Source organism: Hippichthys cyanospilos, chromosome 21, assembly GCF_059441005.1.
Source record: "Hippichthys cyanospilos isolate Australia breed blue-spotted pipefish chromosome 21, RoL_Hcya_1.0, whole genome shotgun sequence".
Classification (NCBI taxonomy): domain Eukaryota; kingdom Metazoa; phylum Chordata; class Actinopteri; order Syngnathiformes; family Syngnathidae; genus Hippichthys; species Hippichthys cyanospilos.
In genome coordinates this window covers 13,775,001-13,800,000 of record NC_142389.1, presented here as the reverse complement: position 1 = coordinate 13,800,000, position 25,000 = coordinate 13,775,001, and the positions used below count along the sequence as shown (strand labels likewise).

The following is a 25,000-nucleotide window of genomic DNA, read 5'->3' as shown; positions in this document are numbered from 1 at the left end:
ATTTATCTGTGTTTTGCTATCAGCGGTTTGGTCATTGTAAACATTATTACAGAAACATGAGTGATGGGTGTCACAACCTTGTTTACTGCGGGATAAAATACGCATGTCACTGGCCGGGCTGTATATCCTGCACAAATATGTTTAATATACTGTATGCATGACTGCGTTAGGTTCCAAATCCAATCAGAACTCATCTTTCCAGTATCATGAGATGTAAAGATGCTTTAGTGGTAGTTAACAGCTAATGAAGTGTTTGGTAGGGAGGCAAAGCATGCAGATTAGCAAAATTCGACAGTAATCAACTCTGACTTGAATTGAAATCAAGCTATCACATAATGAGCTTTTGTTGGATTATTCGCAAAAGAAAAAGTTGGACACTTCAATTAAAAAAAAAAAAAAACTGACAATACAATTTGTTACATAACCTGCTTCTAAATGACTAAATGCAGTAAAACAAGTTTATTTGGTAAAACTGTCTCTGTGAACTCGTTCATATTCATGAGAGTACCTTTCATCTAGTGAGTGCAGATTCACATCATTATGGCTTTTGTATTGCAGGCGAATGGCAAGCCATGACTGCAACTGACTAAACAGACAATGTAAAGCCAATAAAGCGAAAGTGAATGTGCATTTGCATGCCACGGGGAAGACAAAACAAAGCTCAGATCAGAGCACACTGATGCATGTTGCAACTAAATCTGGCCGTGAACTGCAGATTTCCTTGAGTGCTTTGCAATAACTCAGTGGATAATTGTGAGGAATTGTTGTATTTGGTTACGTCACCAAATTATAAGATAGAATGGATCCCAGTATTGAACGTGATAGATGGAGTGAAAATGGGGTATAATAGGACATCATCCACAAAAAGTAGCCTCAACAAGTGGCTCATGTTTAGGTCACTGGCCATGGTCCTGAAACCCACACACACTTTATTCCATAAATTCTGCATCAAGTCCTGCACTCTGCTATTATTTATTTATTTATTTTTTTTATATATTTTGCATCTAGCAATATTCTCTGTTGTTACTTTGGATTTTTGTGTGCCACATCCAGCCGTGTTTGGTGAGGTTACTTTGGATTATTGTGCTCAGCATCCAGAACTGCATAGTGTGGTTACTGGATTTTTGTGTTTTGCATCCAGCCTTGTTGTCTTGTTGCCACTTTGGATTTTTGTGTTCTGCATCCAACACTGCTCTCTGCTGTTACTTTGGATTTTTGTGTTCTTCATCCAGCCCTGCCATGCTCTCTGTTGGTACTTTTAATTTTTGTCCCTCACAACTTTTGCTTTTCAACTTGAACGTCCTGTCTATTTCTGGGTCCTTCTCACTGTGGTTACTTTGGATTTGTGTGTTTTGCATCCTGGCTTTTTCTCTGTTAATGCCTTGCGTAAGACTTGTTTTTACTTCTGCGTCCTGTCTGCTTCTGGGTCCTGCTTGTTGTGGTTGCTTTGGATTTCTGTGTTTTGCACATAGCTGTACATGTTACTTTAGATTTTTGTATATAAAGACTTTTGCTTTTCCACTTCTGTATCCTGCCAATTCCTGCTCCTCACGTGACAATTAGATTTAGTAAGAAAAACAAACTAACCCCATGATCACTTTCCCAATTTCATTAGTAAGTCTCCTCTTCAGCAAGTAAAATATATGCTATGTTTTCTATATTCTATGTCTAATCACCGTTGGTGGCACTGATCAGGGAGAATACATAAGATGTTTTACATTAAACTTTAAATATGTAGTGGAGAGAAACAAAGCTCTACTGAGGCAGTGAAATAACTTCAGGTTGTTTGCTGCTTTTTTGGATTCTGGCTGAAGTCTCAATGGGTGCAGGTGCAGTAGATTCCTAGACACAATATAAGAAATTAACACCAAAGGCATTGTGCAGCACCTGTGAAACATCAAGGTGTTTGCGAGGCTCATAAGACTCCAACACTTTCATATGTCGACTACTTTACTACTTCACTCTGCATTGTGCCAAGCAAAATGGCTGCTTGGACATGAACTGAGCACATTGATTCTTCCCAGTTTTGATCTCGTTTTCTAGATTTGGTTAGAGGCGGATGATGTCGCCCAATGGTCTTCAAGTGTTTCGAGACACCCTTCGAGTCTGTTGAATGTCTAAAAATGTAGGTCATTATTATTAACCTAACAGCAGTGACATCATATTTGTGTATTTGTAGGAATTTTTTTTTGTAATTGATAAGGTAACAAGTTAAAAATTACTTGATCAATTAGGCTGTAAAACATTTATGTAATCATAAAATGGCCATATTGGCCTATTGTTAGAACATGCGTTCTCTCACTCACACCATCTCAATGACCCATTTCCAGAAGTGTCTTAGTTAAGTGCATGCAGAGCTGTAAGAAATATCTGAAGTGACACCAGAAATTTGGGTGGTAATATACTAAATAGCAATGTAATGTTTCAAGTTAGCCTGGATCATTAAAGGTCAACATAAGTTATAGGACATACTTTATCTACATAGGTCAATCAATTTATGTGAGCTTATTCATGGGAAAAATCAATAGTTGCTAGCAGTTAACGTACTAAGGTGGACTTTACTGCATTGAACCCTGTTTGTGTGGATTATGTATGAACTGTGTATTCTGTGCCACTAACAAAACAAGTTTGAGGAGATATTGACATGTTCACGTCCTTGCATTTGTTTACATGATTTAGAACAGCAGAGCTCATGCATTTCTAGCCATTATAATGCCAAAGTAAAATTCAGTATCTTATAACCGGAGTAGATATGTCATAGAATATTGATCGTGTAACATTATATATTTTATTTCTGGCTCCTGAAAACTGAATAAAATAAATGTTTTGCAATAGAGACTCCATAACACAATAAGTTACTCCATGTTCTAATTTGAAGAGAAAAATATCCTGTTCCTACCACAATATTAAAAGCAGGGAGTTCCAATACCATTTCTTGTCAGATCAATATCAGTACAAGTATTCAACTCTAGAGTAGTCATCGATATGATAAAGTACCAATACCACTAGTACTTTTGATGCATAAAATTACCCCAAAAAACAATGACATATCATATTAAAGCAAGACCTACCTTTTCCAATGTGGTACTTTGATACAATTAATGGTCATTTATTTTTTTGTGTTTGTAATTTCTAGCTTGTGATCTTGAACTGCTCCAAGAAAGCAGCCATTTAGTAGTATTACATTCCTTTAACTAGCAACATCTTGAGATAAGGCCAGTTGTCAGCCTGATATCATTACTTCGTCCCGGTACTCGAATGTCCTTACTACAAAACATTACATTTTGATAATCTCACGTACCTCCTGAAGTTTCCTCACATACCCCCAGGGGTGTACGTACCTCATTAGAGAACTGCTGAGGTGACAGATTCACTACCATCCCTGTTTTTTTATCTATGATGTGTTTAGCCGTTGACAGTAGTGACTAAGTTAAACAAAAATACAAAACTCCTCAAATTCCCACACCAAAATGTTTTGATATCAGATGGATATTTCTTTCAGTAATGATGGGACAGCACCATTTTGAACAGGGGATGTGTAGACCTTTAGTGTCCATTATACAGTATTTTCTCTATACTTAATTTTTTTTTTTCCTGAATTTTGTCAATCATTTTGGTTGTGGGTTGCACTTTTTACCATTTTAAGGAGGGGTGTGGTGGCTTGATAACTCTAGTGCAGCATTTTGTTCAATCCTGATCTTTCATAAAGGCATTTCGCATAAAAGGAAAATCATTGAAAGACGATTTGATTGATTTGATTTGATTCATTGAACATATGAACACAATATGAATAACAGATGAATACAATTAAATAAAATAATACAATTAAAGAAGAAAAAATAAACAAAGAGAAAAAAATAAACAATAAATATAGCAGTTTACATGTTCAAAAGGAGTACGAAGACGTTCACAAACTTGTCAGGTCCTACCCCTTGTTTTCAAGTTGTTACATAATATGTCAACACGAGGGTAAGTTATAGAATATAGTAAGGTAATGTAATATGTCATAAATATAACGAAACAGAAATACATACACTCCTCTTAATTCACAATATTCTACAGAATATCACGTTTTATACATGATTCATATATTTAAGTAAGACTGTTTTTTTTTTAAAACCTTTTTTTGAAGACAGTATATGATTCACATTCTTTCAGATCTATTCCATAAATTAACACCTTAAACAGAGACACATATTTGCTGTTTGTTGGTCTTTGTCTTGGAATTTTTAAAATAATTTGAGCCTCTCAGATTATAACATCCTTCTCTTTAAAAAACAAAATCTGAATGCTTAAGCAAAGTTGTTGTTATATACTTTATACATTATTAGTGCTGTTTTAAATTCAACAAAGTCAAACAAATTGAGCAAGTTTAATTTAATAAATAATGAATGGGTTGGTTCAGTATACTTTGAATGATTAATGATTATTATAGCTTTTTTGTACATTGAAAACAGGCATAGTGTTTTCCCCATATCTCTACACAGTAGGTAAGGTATGGCAATAATAATGATAATGATTATATATATATATATATATATATATATATATATATATATATATATATATATATATATATATGAGATCCTTGCTTTGTTAAGACTATCTATAGACTATCTATAGTTATAGACATTTTCCTTTTAACATATTCAATATGGAGATTCCAAATTTAGTTTTGACAACAGGGAGATGAAATTTCACCCTAACGGGGACATGTCAAAGTTTAACATGGCACAACCATTTAGTCATCACACTACCAGCATTGTGGCATCCATGGGCTAAAATACTGCAAGAATGATGTGGAAGAAAATGACCCACAAATTATCAAAATACTGTACTGCACAAGGGTTAAATGTATAAATGCACATATTAGCCTGGTTAAGACTGCCAGTACACACAGTCAGATTGTACCATATCATCTAATATATATCCCCTGCAAGTTCAGCCCAAGAATACATATGCATTCATCATCAAGTCATTATATTTGTAAAAGATAGAATGCTCAAGCTGATGTATACAGTAGGCCCTCCTGCGGACCAATCGGTTGTCTCCAACATGTCTTTGGGGAGTTCTGCATGTGAGCCACATATGGAAGGGGAGAGCAAGGGAGGAGGGGTGTGTTTGATAGAGAGCGAGCGAGCAAAAGAGAGAGGGCGAGTGAAGGGAGGATGTAGCACCGCTGCCTTTCACTGCTGTGTCTCAATCCTTGCCTGCACAGTGGTCGAGGGAGAGCTGCATGAAGAGACGAACGTTTGTGATACCCCCACTGAGCAATTTTAAGGTAAGAGGAAGCTGATGTGAAACTTAAATGCTTTTCACGCTCATTTCCACTATTTTGCAAACAGTACAATAGATGGTAAGATAAGATTGACTGCAGATCGGCTGTTTGGCGCATCCCAATCAACTGCGTTTATTGCAGCTGTGCTCAACTTGAGAGCAAGAAAAAAAAAAACTGAAGTTGTAGATGTACACGCACACATTTCAACCGTGCGTAAATGTTCACTGACCGTGAAAGCACGCTGCTTGTATGCGGCTCGCGCTGCTGTGTTTAAAGTCAGAGGAAACACGGGAGGCAGCAGGCGGAGCTCTTACAATTATTTGCACTGCACTGCATTGCACTGTGGAAACGGTTCCAAATCAATCACATGAACACTCGCTTATCCTCCAGGGGCACTGCTAATAGCAGTGTGTGTGATGCTGTGTGCCTGTATTAATCTACCTGCTCATGTTTGCATGTGGAAAAATGTGCACGCTTATTAAGAAGCGTCCCAGCGCAACCTTAAGCGCACGTTTGGGCAATGGTGAACACCGCCTGCAGCTGGCCTTATGATTTGTCTTGGTGAGCTAACCCATTCATTTTTTAGCAGCTGTTGGAGTTGGTGGAAATATCAGAAGTGTCATTCTCAAATGGGGGTACGGGAAGGCCCTCCGGGGGAGGGGGGAGTATGATATTTTAACAGCTCTGCCTGTATCAGCAAATCTAATGTTATGCATTTTAGTGAAAGGAACAGATCACGTTTCTTTTCAAATTAAGAGCAAATTATTGGAACATGAAAAAAACTATGCAAAAAATTGCATGCCTTTAATTTAGCTAGTTTGAAATGGATGTGCATTGTCATTTAATTTCTGAAAAGTCGTGCAAACATCATGCAGATGTTTGCATGACTTTTCAAAAATTACAAAGTTGTTATTATTTATTATTTTTACCGAAAGGCATTTCAAGACAGTATAATGTTGTTGTTGTTATTTGTCATGGCAGGAACAGTATCTTTTCAAATTAAGAGCAATTATATTTAACATGACAACAAATAAGCTGGAGTTTTGAGAGGATACACAAAAATGTGCACATTAACACAATGACATCTAGTAGGCCACAGGAAATTTCTCCCCCCCAAAAAAGTTTTTTTTTTTTTATGTTGAGCACTGTAATCATGTCTCCTATAAAGGTTTTAGAAAAACTCAAGATATTTCACAGCACAGACTATCATCTCAAATTATCTTTTCAAACTAAGAGCAAATTATGTGAAAAATGACAATAAAATAATTAGGCTGGTGCCTCAAGATGATACATTAAAAAAAGCATTTTTGTACATTGAAAAATGTGGGAGTATTTTGTCATCTAGTAGGCCAATGAAAATTTCTAAAAATAAACAAGGTTTTGTTTTCACATTGAGCACTTTAATGCTGTCTTTTTGAAATGTTTTAGAAAAACACAATGGATTTCTAAGCACAGGCAATCATCTGAAATTGAATTGTGGTTTAAAGCAGTGGGTTTCAAATATGAATGTGTGAGAGCACATCAGGGGGATGCATGAGATTTTAATGGGTTCTGGAACGATATATTTTTCTTCTCATATTACGAGCAAAATAATTGAAACATGAAGCAACTTGTTGCTAAATTGTCTGTTCCTTTATTTTGTCAAGTTTTATCAATAGTGACTCAATTTTCTGGCAGACTAGCCAGAAATAAAGGCTTTATAAACACTCTTATTAATGAAAAGATTGATGTTCAATGTCAGTTTTAAGTCCTTTTTTGCATCCCAAAAAACAACAAAAAAACCCACAGTACTATGACGATAAGCCCCCTAGTGGATAAACATAGAACAGAGATGATGAATGAATGTTTTCAGACAGATGTGATTTTTAAGTGATTGGACTGAGCAAGTAAATAGCCAAACTATCCTAAATGATGATTTTCACCTCCAAATTTGTATCCATTGCTGCTAAGCTAGATGACAACACAAATGCTCGTCACACTGCACTCACGTAATTAGAAAACCCGTGTTAGTACACGTTGGTATGCTAGTGTGGGTGGAGTCATTCAGGACTTTGATGTTTTATCCAGAATGGAGCATGTCACAAAAACGTGCACATTATTAGCCGCAAGCCTGAATATTACTCGTAATTGTAAGTGGTTGACAAACTGAATGGAAAAACAATGCTTTGCGTATTTAGAATACACATTTATTTATTTTGCCAACTGTTTGTGTATGATTTTGTTTGATGCTCTTTTTTTCCTCTTGTTTTTCTCGCTTGCATGCATTTTGTCAAGGAGATGGTTTCCATTGGAGACCACCTCAATCATATGTAATTTTCTCGCTTGGAATCTGTCAGATGAGAGGGCAGTGTGACGAAAGAGTAGGTTCATTGGGAGTGAGTCATGCAAATTACACAGTTTTCATTTGGTGAATGGATTACTGCTAAATGACGTCATTTTATTTTACTATGTATTGTCTTGCTGGAATTGTTCAGTGTTTCTAAAGTGAGATGCGATCTGGATGGTTGCATAAACTATGTCCATTGAGTCAAGGTTCTCAGGCCTTTTTCAATGATGTAACCCCTGGGAAATGTTTTCAGCCAGTCAATGAGTGCAATGCCTTTTTGGATGGGAAAAGAAAGACTTAAAACATAGTTTCATGCCCTCCTTGTCAGCTGGAAAATTGCATCACAAATGACAACTTACAGTACATCCGCTAAATACTCACTTCAAAATAAAGGCACACAACATTTTGCGAATAAGTCACTATACCACAGTTTATGAATAAGTTGCAAGTTCCAGTTAATTTGCTCTTAAATTGAAAAGAAAACTACAGGTAATAATAATCTCAGATAGTCGCATTAAGAAATCTGTTGTGTTTTTTCAAATGTTGTCAGCAGATATCAGACGTATCAAAATACTGGGTGACAAAATACTCCCTTAAAACTGCCTCATTGATTTTAAATGAAATTCGTCAATGCATAAAAATGCTGGGTTTTTTATTGTTTCTTTTGATCACTTTTTAGCAAACCTCTCTGGCCTGAATATGCTTTTCAGCTGGCAAATTTGTCTCTTCAGACCAAAAGTAATAGGGAGAAATTTGTCTAAAATCTTTGTGCAAAGTTGTTTGACATTTGGTCCTTGTTGCTCCATTATAGCTGCATCTAGCAGAAATTAGCTGCTAGCTATCAGCACCAGAGTGCTTCGTACAGGCTGCTGTGATGGATGTAAATGACTCTACACTACACACTTTGATGCTGACAGCCAGGCACAGTTGAGGTTCCAATTGACTGATCACTTTAGCTAGCAGCACTTCATATAGCAAATACTGTAGATGTAAATGACTCTACACACTTTGATGCTCATAGCCCATTCCTACTGATCACATTTAAACAGACCATGCAGAATCAAATGTACTGTTTCTGATGTAAAATGTGTCTCTTGGGGCGGGATTACCACTAGATATTCTATTCCACTTTTTTGCAGGATATCTGAATAACAAAACTACCTGTGAGCTGCATCCCTGGTATAGTCCTCACATTAAAAGCCGGTATTAAATAGTTTAATGAGTTTACAGAAATGGACATTATTGCTTGCTCATATTACATCCCAACATAGCTGAGCCAACATGATCTCAATAACACATTATGATAAAACAATAGCATGTAATTGCCTAATTAACAGCCAATGACACACGCTGGAAAACAACAACACGTTCAAACTTCTCATGAATAAAAAGCGCAAACTCGATCCATGCCAATTGCATTTGTTGACATCCTGGACGCATTCCAACATGTTGTGTTTCATCAAAGAGTTTTATCTTTATCCACCAGAAAATGGCAATGAACATGAGAGACTGACTTTTCAACCTTGAAACTGATTTGCTCTTGTTGGTAACGTGAGGCAGTGAGGGAGGCAAGATGAAGTGTGTGTGTGTGTGTGTGTGTGTGTGTGTGTGTGTGTGTGTGTGTGTGTGTGCGTGCGTGCGTGTGTGCGTGTGTGTGTGTGTGTGTGTGTGTGTGTGTGTGTGTGTGTGTGTGGGGTGGGGTTCTTTGCCAGGTGCATCAACACTATTGGGGTGGCAGCTTGGCTCATCTGGAAAGGTGGCGAGAGCTCTGAAAATGGAAGGGCTGGAGGTAAAAAAGAAATTGCCTCATCTCTAAGAAGAGAAGGTAGTTTGCATCCTGGCTTTTGCCGAGGTGCCCTTTAGCAAGGCCTACTTGCATTGAAAACACAAATAGCTGAGTGGAAATTGACTTTCCCCTTATGGGATACAATAAAAGGACTTAAAAGACGCACTATATTCATCCTGTGAGTTTTTAAATTCACTTAACGCGTTCAACATATGGACAATGATTACTTTTGTTCTCAAAATCTCGCCCGTGCAGCTACCATTACATAGAAATGTCAACATTGTTGCATTTTGAAATTTTACATGTTTTAATTTCAGCTCCCTAGTGTTTTTCCCCATTGATTTTTCTTTTTTTATGATATAAAAATTACAGAAATTCCTCAGATTTCGTATGATATCATAATATATAATATATAATATATATATATATATATATATATATATATATATATATATATATATATATATATATATATATATATACTGTACTGCTTAAATAACACATGCACTCTTGACAGTATACTTTGTAAAGGTTCAGGTATTTTCTCATATGCTGTAATAGCAAGAAGATAAATGTGGACCAGCTTTTGTGTGAGAGAACCTTCCCAAGTTGAATATGAAAATGATTGAAGAGAAATTATTTTCAAGGAGTCCACACAAGACACCACCTTTTCCCACTTTTGTTTTTGATAACCACGAAATTGCTTTATGCATTATGATTAAGCCTGGTTTCATATGATGACATGATTAAGTCGGGCTTTTATTGAGAATTCACAAATGAATCATGATTTAAATGGCCTTTCTTGTTAGGATCCATACAGTCAGCATTCACACTTGAGCTCGTCAAGTGCCGTTAGTCATTTAATGGCCGCATGTCGTCTGGTTGAATCTTCCTCACTGATATAAAACTTAACAGTTTCCACAAGTGAGGGTTTCACCTTCAAAATGTCATCACTCAAAATGTTACAATTGAGGGGAAACCTCCCCCGATACAAAGTGCATGTAAACGCTTTTGTGAAGGTGACCTGAAACAGAGCTTCCAGGCGAGCAGTTAGGTTAAAGAGGCGAGGGTAATTGCTGTAACCTATCTGGGTTGGAAAAAAAAAAAGAAAAAGTTTGCCTGTATAGTCCTCGCTGATGCACTTGGGCATGAAATTGTTCTCCTTTCCCATCCTAGCAAGCCCTGAGCCTCTAAGTCAATTGGCCATCGGACCAAGCGGCCTTTTCTGCATGCGCCTTTGAACTCATCACTGTTTATTTGGCGTTTTTCTTATCAGCCGACCCTCATCATTTCCTGTTTGCCGGGCGGCTAGAATCCAGTCCAACTGCAAATGTACTGTGTGCTGTGTGAGATACTGCTGGGGGAAAACATTGCATTTATTCCACTGGGGAGCAACGCGGCAGCTCGAAAATCCATACGGTCTGAAAAATATGCTGCACTTGTGTGTTTGCGAAGAGTGTCAACATGTTTTCTCATGCTACATGTTGGAGCATCCCAGGAGATGCGTGTACACAACTGCTTTGTAAATCCAAGTAATTTTCATGGCTACTAAATGAGCCTAAGCACTCTCTACACTTTTTTTCCCATTATAGTTATTTCCATTAGATTAAGCAGTATGCACTTATGCAAACATTTATTTTTTGACAGAAATATGAATAAGACTGACAGTATTGGTATTGCACTATCATGGCAGAAAAAAGGCCTATATGTCTTTATTAAAAACAATACGAATTATATATATAAATAAATATATATATATATATATATATATATATATATATATATATATATATATATATATATATATATATATATATATATATATATATAAAATTTCAAATATAAAATGTGGCATACAGTATTTTGCACATTATAACGCACATCTTCAATAAATGGCCTACTTTAAAAAACGTTTTTCATATATTAGGCACACCACATTGTAAAGCATAAAATGAAGCTAGTGTAGTGGCTACGGTTGCGTTATACACTAAAGGGAATGTCATCAAAACAACCAGATAAAACAGTCAAACTTTATTAATCGAATATAAACCAGCATTCTCACAACTCCATTCACTCCCAAAATGAACAAACAGCTGTTCTAAATTAATAAAAAACAAAAAACTTCTTGATTACATGAAAAAACTGATTGGATCAATGCCAAGATGAATCAAGAGTTTAAAAATGTATTTATGATTCAATTAAATATTTACCTTACATATTTTTTAATTACCTTATTTTTCAGACTACAATCCGTAACTTTTTTCTCACGATTTGAGCCCTGCGGCTGAGAGTCCTGTGCAGCTTATCTGCCCTTTTTTTTACTCGCCACCAGGGGGCAATCCACTGGTTGATGTCAATTTATGGAACAACTAAAGAGAGTTTTAAAAATATAGTACTAAAATTATAAAAAATAAAATAAATAAATAAATAAATGTATAAATTCATTAGGATCTTGTACAAACATTTGTGACAGCTAAATTTGATATACGTATAAATATGATTGTATATTGTATATATGAATGATTGTATATATGAATAGTGTGCAATGTGTTGTTTATAATGTTTTGTTTTATTGCGTTAAATATCCATCCAGTTTTTATGAAGATGTTGCATGTACGACATTTAACATGTTTAAAAAAATTATTATTAAAATCATTAAAAAAAACAAACAAACAGAAAAACTTCATATACCATCTTTTGGTGTAAAATCTTGATATAATGACCTGCGGCATATAGTCCGGTGCGGCTTAGCCGTGACAATATATATATTTTTTTTGCTCAATTTTTGCTGCTGCGGCTTATATACAGGTGTGCCTTGAAATAGACCTGAAAATACAGTGAACTGCAACCAACAAACTTGCAATGTATTATGTAAAATTGTGCTTTCTTTTACAAAAACTTGCAGTTTTTGGGCCATATCCCCACATACATTGCTTCAAAATTGGATCAACATCAAACATGATGATATGAAGCTTTTAATTGTAAAAAATACATTCATAACTGCAATGCAGAGGTAATACAATATCTGAATTTACATTGCGATTAAGTTATTTTATATTATTATGTACCCCAAAAATGTTTTATATATATATATATATATATATATATATATATATATATATATATATATATATATATATATATATATATATATATATATAATCATAAATCAGGCTTTTAGGTGCGCCTTACAGTACAGTACTTCGGTTATAATATAGCAGTAAAATGAAGATTATTTGAGAATGAGAGTCACTAATAATACGATTACAGGGTCCTTAAACGCAGTGTATTAATTTGTGTACACTGTACTGGACATGGTACTGGTGTTGATTGCTATTTTCTGACTTGATAGTTAATCTTGAGATGTAAGAGATTTAAAAGCAAATGGCTGTCAGACTCAATAAACTTTGGAACAACATTTCTAGTGGTATCCCGAGGAGTATTTTTTTTTTCAGCAACTTCAGAAGATAGATTATGTCACCCTCGGGCTGTACGGTTGTGGCCAAAAGAATAATCACAATTATTTTGGTCAATATTGCAATCACAATCATTAATTACGATTATTCATCATGTTTGGTCAAACATGTCTATTTATTGCACTTTTTTTAAACAAACAGTATATACTGTATGAACAAGTCTTGATACTTAAAAATAATAAACTAAAATAAATGAAGTAAATAAAAACCATGGCCAAAACTTGCTGAGTGCAAGCCATTGAAAAAAAAGGGCCCACTTAGAACCAAGCACATACTACAACAGACCTGAAAGAACAACTACAACAAAAACTTTTTTTGCAAGAAAAAAAAAAAAACAGGACAAAAGTACCAGAATTACTCCAAGTGAGTATGGACATAGCAGTCAAAATGTCACTTTTGGTCATTTAAAATCCAATTTATTCGGTTTTTACAAAATGGGTCTCAATTGACAGCTAGTACGGTATACTAAGGACTGAGAAAAGCAGAGGCTTTTGGCATGCAAACATCTGGTAAACCTTGTCATCTAAAAGCTTTAAGGGTGGAATTGAAACCTGATAATCTCCGGAACGCGCCTGTGAAACCAACTTCTGCATTATCATCGTGTCCCACTCTTGATGCGTGAAAGAAGATGCATGGAATCTCGCTGGCTAGTAGATTCAAATGATTGGAATTCATCCAAGCTTTTTATTTTTTATTTGTTTAAATCAGACTCCTCACCTCTGTGTACTTGGCGAACACAAACAAGCAATAGTTCGTCCGACATGTTTTCTACCTGGCGCTTCCACGCGGTAAAGAAATCCCAGAAGGTATGCATTGCTGAAAATCTGGCCATTGCGGACACCGCGCAAAGTGGCGTGGTTGCCGAAAAGACATTTTGAAGCGTGGAGCCGCGTTGAATGCAGGGCGCATAAAGCATAAACCAAGATGCGGGCGTTCTTGCAGGATTTGCTCATTTGCTATTTCTTAAGCTTAATGATGTCTTAACCTTGTGTTTGCCCCCTGGTGGTAGGATGACTAAAATTTCTTGATTTGACATGTACTGGTAGGCGGCTTTTCAAATGTTAATATTACAAATTATCATCTTAATTAATCGTGGCAGCCATTATTGTGTTCGTGATTAAAATTCGATTCATTGTGCACCCCTATATCACACACTATTATTTCTGGAAAATTGTATTATTAACAAAATGCTCCTTTTGCAAAGGAGTCACTATAACACAATTTAGCATTAAATTGCTTCATGATGTGATTAATTTGCTCTTAATTTAAAAATAACATTGTACCTCTCCTATCATTCCTGGCATTTGGAAGCATACATTACATTTGTCAATACATTAGTTTCAAACAACAAAATAACGACATGTTTTCCAAAAGGAGTTACTATAGCAATTTAGCGTTGAATTGCTTCAAAATTCCAATTAATTTGCTCTTTAATCAATTAATTATTGACTATTAATCAAAGTACTAAATGGACTAAATTAATTGCTCACTTTCAATAACTCAGTATTTAAGTATGAAAGTAATCAGTCATTACTTTATACATTAAAGTAAGCAATTACTTTAGATCATTTATGTAATTAAGTACTAAATTGATTACTTCAGGTACTAAAGTACCTAAGTGATTCCGTTCATACGTTTAGCATAGCACCTAATTTAGTATTTAATTAATTATATTTATAAGTTATTATTTTACGACTAAAACATAAAAAGTAATTATTTTACTAATACTGTACAATGAATGCTGAATTTAAATATGTTGTTAAAGCATTGTTGTTTAATTGATTACTACAACAACTAGAAGGACTAAAGTCATCAACAACCTTATACAGTAAAGAAGTCAATTACATTAGGTAATTTATTAATAATTAATTCAGTACTAGTACTACTAATTGATTACTTCAGGTACTAAAGTACCTACTAAAGTACTAACATAATCGTGAACACTTTTAGCACCTAATTTATTACCATACTACTAAAAGACAAAAAGTAATCCATTACTTTATATCCTGTAATAATCCTGTACAATGAATGCTGAATTGAGTTATGATGTTAAGTATAAAAGAATTGATTACTTCCACTACTTAAATGACTAAAGTCATTGCTCATTTTCAATTACTTTAGGTATGGAATACTAAAGTAATGAAATACTTTATACAATAAAGTAATCAATTGCATTAGGTCATTAATCCTGTAATTAAGTACTAAATAGATTACTTCAGGTACATACAAAAGTACCTAAGTGACTACATTTGAGCTTTTAGCACCTCATTGATTAAGTCAGTACTAAAAGACAAAAAGTAAGCAATTATCGGTAATTTAGTAATGCTGTACACTGAATGCTGGACTGCAAACACGTATAAACTCACCTTAATAATACTCACTCATAATAAAACTCACAAAGTGCCGAAATGGATGAAGCATAGTCATCTCACCAGAAAAACAGAACATTTTACGGTCAATACAACCCAAAGATACAATGTCATACATATTGAGAAGATTGGTAACGGTAACTCACAAACTCAATAGGGTTATTCATTTATAAATGATGGTGATTCATTGGATATAAAAGGCTCTCAGGCCATTTGTGGTTAAGTAAAAGGCACTGAAAGACACTCGATTGAATTAGTTGGATACTTTTACTGAATAGATCGGACTTTTACCCTGGTGCCGGCACCAGTCGGTACTATGTCCAGGTGCTGGTGGGCAGGGGCGAACCGGAAGCTGAGCCCAGCCATTATTTCGGGGGGACTGAGTTGACGATCTAATGGAGCGGGTTGAGCAATGGCTGTCTGAGTCACCATGAAAAGCTGTCGTTTGACGGGTGGTGGTTGTGGGATGATTCCAAATGCTAGGCTTCATCACAAGTATGGCAGCCAGTCATTGTCTCCCAGCATGCCCCCCTATTCACTTGCTGTCTTTTATCCTCCCACCTCCCCACTTTATTTGCTTCTCTCCACCTCGTCTTTCTTATCCCTCAGTGTCACCAGAACACCTCCATCCATCTCTACTCGTGTGATTGCACAAGATTTCTCAAACTTTTACCATGAGCCATGTCCCCATGCTTCAGCATCCACACGGCGCCGGGAAGCTATCGTGGAGCTCTCGTCAACGAAGCAGGTGGCAAAGCGAGGACATACTTTCAGCGAGACATGCTTGCGCTTTCATTTAAATAGATAATGGCAGATCCTGAGCACTTGTTGGGCCCTCTGAATAATGCAGGAAGGTCCTGAAGCCATTGTTGTTAGGCGTCACTGATGCAGTAACTCGGAAAGCTTGCAATATTGATAGCCGAAGAGATGGAGGGATGGTACTTGTGTGTTTTTTGTTTTGAAGTTTTGCTTGGCTCAAAGGTTTTAGGTACCTTTTTGTAGGGTTTTGTGTAATAAAATACACAACACAAAACTGAACAATATTGCGTCAAATCACCCCAAACATTGGGTTGGTCCCATTCAGTCCCAACTTGTGTTATTAATGATCCAACTAAAAACAGCCTTACATACAAAAGGCACACCAAGATGGCCATATTAGTGAAGCACAATGTGTTAGGTATTTCTTTCAACCATATGTTTAATTTTCGGATTTAGCACTTTTATGCTAGCTATATTGTCGCTATAAACAATTAATTTGTGTTCAGTCTGACTGCAGTATTACAGTAGCTAGCTAACTTTTCAATGCAGAGGTTGGCACTTTGTCAGCACTGACGGACTGATGAATGATGAGAATGCTTAAAAAAAATGGTGAATTAAAAATGTTGGTAATGCAATTTTCATCGGGCATTGTGATCGTCGGGATAGACGTTCCTCATATTTCGGTCGGCCCGCCACACTCCAGTTTTCTTACTGAAATATAGTTCAACTGACTTGCATGTTTATCTGCGATATTGGTGCATCTTTACAGTACTACCTGCAATCAGCCTGCAGTCTATGTGACAATTGTCACATTACAGGACCACCAAGCAGTGAATAAACTGGGTTGGTTTAATTTACTACTTGCTATTCACAGCTATACCACCAGCTGACTTTGCCGGAGACTTTTTTCTTTTTCTTTTTTATTTTTTTATTTTTATTTTTTGTAGTTGCTTCCTTTCTTAGTCCAGGTTTCATAAACCAAAACTTATACTATACACAATCTCGCCAACCAAAAGTTAAAAGTAATGTTTAGAATTAAGTGAGATTGTTTGTGTTATTTGGCTTTTAAAATATGTTTTACATAAAGAAATTACTTGTTGACTAGAGCATTCTGGGATGTGTTTCCACTGCAAGACTCTTACAAGTAACCAATGGACTTTGATACTGTAACTTCTGGGTTTTTTTCAAAGGTTTTTACTCAGACTGTACTTTTTAGGTCGTAGCACATAAAGCCCTATTCCACCTTTTGACAATTCAGAAGTCAAATGAGCTCATTCATGTCACACATCCTTAAAATGAGAGAAGAAAAGTAATTTATTAAGCATATTAGATCCCATAAATTCTCTTTCTTCTGGTGATGGAAGATATGGAGTGGTGTCATTTCATCTCATGTCATGTTCTGATGGAATATAATCAGTGGAAATGATTGACTTGATGCCAACACTAATAACCAGCTGTGTAATTCCCACTAATAATGTAGTTTAGCCAATCTGTCATCATAGTATGTCTGTCTGTGAGAAAAAAAAGGGAATAATAGAGCAGTTTGAGGGTTAGTACGGTCTTGTGGAAAAAAAAAAATCCCGCCATTTTCTCTGTCACTGCAGAGAATGTCTTCGAGAATATGGGTGTGTGGCACTGGCTTGTGTGTGTTCATCTTTGCCTGTCTGTCAAGCCAAGGGGAAAAGGTGGAAAGGCAGTCATTGGGTGGCATTTGATGGAGAAACATACAAAATATCTCCATATATTTGGATATAAGTGTACTGTCCTAAGAACTGCATAAACTGTAGATGCTAATTTCCAGTTGGCCAGTTTAGTTTTAATGTGGTGCATCTGGAAGTGGGCCAGAGGCAGCATCTGATGTATTCAGAAGTGAAGGGAGTAGGGTGAGGGTGGTTCCACAGCTGTCACACTGTTTTGGCCCGCTGGGCAGACACTCGGGCGGAGCAGACGTCCACTGGTCTAACATGATACTGCAGGGACCATGGCCTTTGTCTGGAATGTGACTGCCACACCCAATGAGGGAGCGAGAAATTATTATAACATTAAATATATATTTTTCTTTGCCTCATCGTATTGGAAAAAAAACAATATTACAACAATATAACACTAAAGACTGTAGTTATCGTATGGCATTATCTATTTAATGAGAAACATTTTCTTAGCTATTCTAAGGAAAAAACATAAATTGCCATTTATCACGCTTTGATGGAGCAAAATCTCTGCAGGCGTTGTTGTTTCACTGATGCGCATTCAAATATTTTTCATCAAGTGTGTGAAGCTACATACACAATGGAAAATGATTACCATGTTGCGTGTTTGCTTAGTTGGGCTGTGATTACTGAAGTAGTGTTGAGGAGGTTATGATTACTACATAAATATGAAGGAACAATGTCATGTAATCGCCCTGTCGGTTTGTTTTTCATTAATTCACATGCGCAAACAAAAATGTGAAAACACTTGATAGTCACTGCACTGGATACAGAGCTTCACTAAGGGTTCAAACTAAGTAGTTTTCTTACAATTTAAATCCAATTCTTTTCAAATGTGGCTTATAAAATGGTAGCTACTCAGCTGAACAGATTTGGATGTATACGGACTTTGACCTTTCTTAAACACTGGACAGTGTTGGTCCCAACCAATTGTGATTAGATTGGGGGGCCACTATCACTTCTCACACCTACAGGATAAGCTCTTAAGAGCTGCGAAACAATCAATGGATGTAAATATATATGGTAGATATACATTTTCACCCATATTGTATACAGTATATGGTACATTTGCATTGATATAATTATGCAAGCTATATATGCATGTATCTAATTATATACCTTATGAATGCATATTGTGAATTAAATTTGATATATATGATATATTGGCCCGAAGATGATATATATATATATATATATATATATATATATATAAATGTGGTAAATAGAAAAAAAATAGTCATAAATACCTTGAATTATTTTGCCTTTAAAAGTATTTTCAAAATGAGGAAAATATATATATATATATATATATATATATATATATATATATATATATATATATATATATATATATATATATATATATATATATATATATATATATTCCTTGCAACTGCAAGGAATTAAGGGATATACGGAATTGTTTTGTGTTGGGTGTGCATGCGTATGTTAGTCCAAACTGGCTTTCTGGCTCAACTCACTCTTTCTTTAACAGCACTTGTGGCCAAGTGTGGATATTTGATGTGTGTGTGTGTGTGTGTGTCAAGGCTGCAAAAAAAAAAAAAAAAAAAATCAAGCTACCCCCACCCTTCTCCCACTCAGTTTATTGATTTTTGCTGTCACTCACTCGTGACATTTTGTAGCTTCTCACAACTCGCCCCTGCTTCACCTCTCATTCTTTTATTTATTTATTTTTTCATTCTCTCCCCTGCAAACCCTGGGTCTCTGCTGCTTATCCATAGCTCTGTAGCCACCTTATGGGGAAATGGACAAGGTTGAGGGTCGAGATGGAGCCGATAGAAAAATGGCTGCGTGAGCCGGTGATGTTGGCGCTAGGGAGTTCAAGGGTCAGCTATGATGGAGAGCTTGAGAGATGAGAACGAGGTCACTGGAGAGCAGTTAGTATGAAGGTGGGGAAATAAAGTGAGTATATGGGAGGAAAGGTGGGGTGAGGGTGAGGTGACATGAAGGACATGGAAGGGGAAATGATTTAAGTGAGAAGAAGAGTGATGTATAGTGGTGCATAAAGGGCAGACCTAATTTGAGTCACTATTTTTCTCTCTTTACATTTAATCACACCATTTCATGACCCACAAGTTGTGGAACATGAAACAGAAATCAAAGAACCTGCATGAGATTCGTTGTCTAAATGGATTCCAAACAAAATATTAAAATTAAATGCAACCAAGCAAGTAAGCGTGGCAGGTCACATCATTCGGTTGGGAAATTGTAATTAACCTTTTAGTAACATTTTGTCAAATCAACTATGCACTTTGACTCGATTAATTCCCTGTGATTGATTGCAATAGACGTCTATCACCATCACTGGCGTTGAATGAGTTAATCATGTGACAGCAACCGTACATTTTCAAATCAAGAGCAAATTAATTGGAACATAAAGAAACATTTCTACATTGTGTTATCGTGACTCCTTTGAAAAACACTCTATGCCTTAACTTTGTTAAATGTTATACAGATGCAAATTGTTATTACTAAGATAAGTAGCTATTCTTTATCCTCTGCAAAGACCGACTAAGCCACTGGAAAGAAATTTAGTGTTCCCTACTACCTGCCGCAAGTATGTGCACCTGACACATGATGCATAAGCCATGGTGCTTTGTTTCCACCTTGACCTTCTACTTGTGTCTTTTTTTTTTGTATTCATTCCATATTCAGCGTAGCTATCCAGGTCAGTTCTAATTATCGGAGTTCAATTGGAATTGACTTTTCAATTTTTGACACAGTAGTGGTGAAAATCACAAAGTGCCAAGCCTCCCTCTCTAGCGTCGTGACTTAATATGCTTGATACATTCACCTCACTGCACCAAGGCTTCGTATGGTGCAGTGTGACCGCTTGTGCATGTGTAATGTTGGGTGCAGGAAAAAAAAAAAAACGGGGGTCTATTATGGTAAGTCACTCTAAGGTCAGGCAGAGTGCGTGATCAGGGGCGTGTGTTTAGACGGGTAAACAAGCGAGTGTCTTGAAAGAGCGAATAAGGCCTTGTGCAAGTGTGTGCAGCCAAGTGTTAAAGAGGTGGGAGTGGCCTGAATTTCCTCGCGCCTTAGTCTTTGCTCGAGTCCGCAGTGCAGGGAAAAGATTAGAGCCGAGACACTTCTTTTGAAGTTTGGCATTATAGAAATTGCAACACACACACAGCAACCTCTCCCTTTGCTTGTAAAGTGATGGAATACCAATGCCGCCAAACTGCAGTAATGGGAGCCTTCACCATATTTCATGTGGCTCACAACCACAAAAGACCACAGAAGATAAAAAGTAATCAATTATCAAGAATTCAACAGCGTCTCATTTAAATGTGGCTAAGGTGGTAAGAAAATAAACTCTTGATTGAGGTGAGGGGATTTGTGGCCCGAAGATGGCCCGGAGGGTGGACATCACTGCCCTCAGTATTTGTAAAATGTGGTAAATACGATGACTAACTGTCCACTCACAATGGACTCAGCTCTAATTAATGAAAGTGGCCTTAATAAGTGCCTGATGCAGAAATACCAAGAGGTCATTTCGGGGTTATATTTTAGTCTTGTTAAATGTCAGTGTCATTTAACTAACTATGGCTCATTGCTTTGCAAAGACATTTTGGAAATCTTAGTTTAGATTTAAGGAATATTGTGTCATGTCACTGAAACGAAGGCTGACACTCTATTGTATGGGTCAAATGTGGTGTACACACATTCTGTATTGTACAGACTGTAAGTAGAAGGGACAAATTACAGTACATAACAATCATTTTGGGAAAAAAAAGGACCTCACAAGCTAGTTTTAACAGGCATCCATGAAAGGTGGAGATGCAAATGTCGATTAAACACGTTTGACCCACAAACACATACTAACGTTTTTGAAATATTTGAAGATACTTACTGGCTAAATGCTAAAGATCTAGCATTTTTCCCCTATATTGCCACAGGGTATTGACTTGCACATGCATGATTCTGTGGTGTTATGAAACATTTTGAAAAGGCTAAATATATTTCAGTTAGACGTTGTGGCTTTGACTTTGACTCGAACATTCGTGGCTCAGACTTGACTAGGACTCCAGCCTTTGTGACTTGGATTAGACTTGTACCTTTGTGACTGACTTGACTTGGACTCAGACGTTCGTGACTCTGACTTGACTTGGACTGGGCCCATTGTGACTGACATTGACTCATGCCTGATGAACTGGATAAAGGTGTGCTTTACTAGAGCCTTGACAAGTACTATTTGTAAGTATGTTTGAATGAGTTTGGCAGTCGAAAAAAAATGTTTGTTGCACATTGGGAACACCATACAAGTGTATCACAATGGAAACAATAATAATACCATGATTGTGGTTGGAGATGTAAACATTTTTAACTGAACCAATACAACAACCTTCATTGAGTTTCTTGCTGTTGGTTGACATGACAGGATTTACAACTTTTATTGACGTTATAATTGAAATATGGTTTCGCGACAACAAAAACATCAACTTTTCTGTGTACTGTGTGTTACATGTGAAAGTGTGCTCCGATTTCTGTGTCCAGTTCTCCAATCAATCTACTTTCATGGACATTGGCACATGCGGGCCTGCGGTGAGACGCGATCGCTCTTATTTTGCCATAGGATCATTGTCAAGTGACAAGCAATATGGATTATGGATGATGCCACTCCAGAGAAGTGTGAGCGCATCCTATACGTAGAAGCAGCCGCTACAGAAAAAAACAATAAAGAAAACTAGATTGCAGTTGAATTCTGAAGCATTTTGCTCTTTAAATTCACTGTAGTCATGCACAAAGCTTTTAACTACTTGACCTAAAATGCCCTTTTGCTGCACCACACATTGCTAACCTTCACTTAAATTCCTCATCTCAAAGAATGTGTTTACAAGAAAGACTTCAAGTTTACATGGCTCCAAATACATGCTTCTGCACATTTGAACTGCACCATAGTATAGCATGTGAAATGGATGACTTGAAGAACTAATTGTACACTGGGACACAGCATGTGCAAGTGTCCCTAAAGAAGTGTCCATCGAGTGTCATCTGTATGTAATAAACTGGCTTAATGTGGTGCTGGCTTCTCCCGTGTTGGCGTTGTATCAGCCTCCAGCTGAACATTGTTACAGATCAATGCCATCGGCACACACACACACACACACACACACACACACGCACACACGCACACGCACACACACACACACACACACACACACACATATACACACACACAGTTGGGCTTGTTTACAGTTTGAACAGCAGGTGGCACAGATAACAACCACTTAATCCGCAGCCATTTGGATGACTGAATGCAACACCCAAAACGTGGCCTTTCTTGTTTTCTTACGACCACTGCCAAAGAGGAGGGAATAGTTTTTTAATCGCAATCCGTTTAGTCAATCTATAAACTTCTTTGCCACTCATGACTAGAGCAGTTATCCCACTAAATGAAGTCACAGCAATTTGATGGCACTCAATCCGCACTGTGTTGTATTTATCTTAATATGGGGAAATTTTGCTCACGGTGTTTACAGCTGTCCAATTTACTGCCATTTTCAAATTTAATGAGAGCATCCTTGGAATTCTACAAAGCTATCCTAACAAGAGATTAGATGTAATCAAAACCAGACAAGATGTTTCACACAAATAAACAAACAAACAAACCCATCAACTAACACTTCGAACATAAAAGGTTTGATGAAGACTGGTTGGATATACTTGTGTGGCTTCTCAGAGGACTAAAACTAAGTGAAAAGAAGTGTGGAAGATGTTGGATTAAATTTATTTATTATTTGTTTTCAAACATAAATTGGTGCAGTAGGATAGGCTACTTAAAAGTAGTTGTGGAATTCTTATCCACTGTAGTTTAGTACAGACTTTAGTAAGTATACTTATACTTAAGTATAAAGGTATAGGTAAATAAGTAAAAAAAAAAAAAATACAAGTTTAAATGTACTTAAATAAAACGTTTATTGCGGTGGTCAACTGGAGCAAATATTTTTGTTGTCTTGAGCAAAGTTTGTGAATTTGGATTCAAAAATAAAATGGCTTGAATGATCTGAACATTTATAAGTAAAACAATAATGAATCAGTCAAGTAAAGTTGAGTGAAAAGTAAATAATGTATACAAACTGGTGTCAAACTCATTGCCCAGGGGCCAAATCCGGCCCGCCATGTCATATTATGCAGCCCGTGAAAGCAAAACATGAAGAATTTCCTTGACCATTGAAAAACTCAGTTGCAACATTTTAACTTGCCATTTATAATAAATAATAAAGTTGAGATTTTGCAATATTTTTGGTTCCTTTTCTTATAGTAACCTTGACAAAGAATCAATAAACTCTTATCTTGTATTCCTGATTTCAAAACTACTAAATTTCAGGTCTCAAACACAAGGTCCGGGTGCCTAATCTGGCCTGCCACGTCATTTTATTTGGCCCGCGAAACATGAACAATTTCCAAGACCCTTGAAAATGCAGTTTTTGCAATATTTTAACTAGTTGTTTATATTAATAATGTTGAGAACCCCAATATTTGGGGGTTAGTTTTCTTACAGTAACTTCAACAATAAATCAACTCATCCTTTATTTCTGATTTCACAACTACTAAGCTTTCAATATGTTGTGTACAGTAACACTATGAGACTATTTAAAATTGACTTAGTTTCCCCAATGAGAGAAGTTGTAGCTACAAAATGGCCCATGACAAAAATGAGTTTGACATCCATGATGGTACTAAGTCGTAATATGGGATTTTTTGAGGAATGAAGTGGAAAACTCTTCCCAAGGTGAATTGAATGAGCAGAATGATTTAACTTTCAAAGAGAAACTATCTGAATGTGATATTTTGAATGTGTTATTGGGAATGAATCGTAAACGACTTGGACAGGAAATGGGGATGAACGCAACATTTTCGGGTGAAAAATTTTGATTTTTGACGAAACCATGAATATTTGGTAATAGAAAAATACAAGCACATCTCTCGTGAATATTTTGAACATGCTGAAGGTGGAATGGTGAGAACTGACGTGAAAATGTGGAAGCAGTTTGTCAAATGGAGTGACGATTGAAATATGATAAAGTTGAATGTGCAGAATAACTTTAGCCTTCACACAATAAATGCAGTACAGATACCTTAATAAGCTAAGTATTGATTTCATTAATTCTCAGCAGTGCGCTTAGGAAATAAGCCAACGCTGATGTGCCACATTCTTCTTGTCCAAGCAGCTGCTCTTCGAGCAGCTACCTTCAGTGCCAGCCTTCTTTTCACTTCCTGGTGCTGGGAGCTACGATGAAAGCCGGTTGGTGAAAGCTGCCTCTTGAGT

At 36.4% G+C, this 25,000-nt stretch overlaps 1 protein-coding gene across 4 annotated transcripts in view; it reads left to right on the top strand.

The window, feature by feature from the left end:
• Positions 1–5,159: 5,159 nt before the first annotated feature.
• Positions 5,160–25,000, top strand: part of dlgap3 (discs, large (Drosophila) homolog-associated protein 3) — a 162,118-nt gene continuing 142,277 nt past the window's right edge. For 3 of the 4 annotated variants that reach the window (XM_088404313.1, XM_088404312.1, XM_088404310.1), the window contains exon 1: positions 5,160–5,281. The gene's annotated coding sequence lies outside the window, so the exon portion shown is untranslated. The remainder of the gene's footprint in view (positions 5,282–25,000) is intronic. The other variant, XM_088404311.1, reaches the window with a different exon arrangement.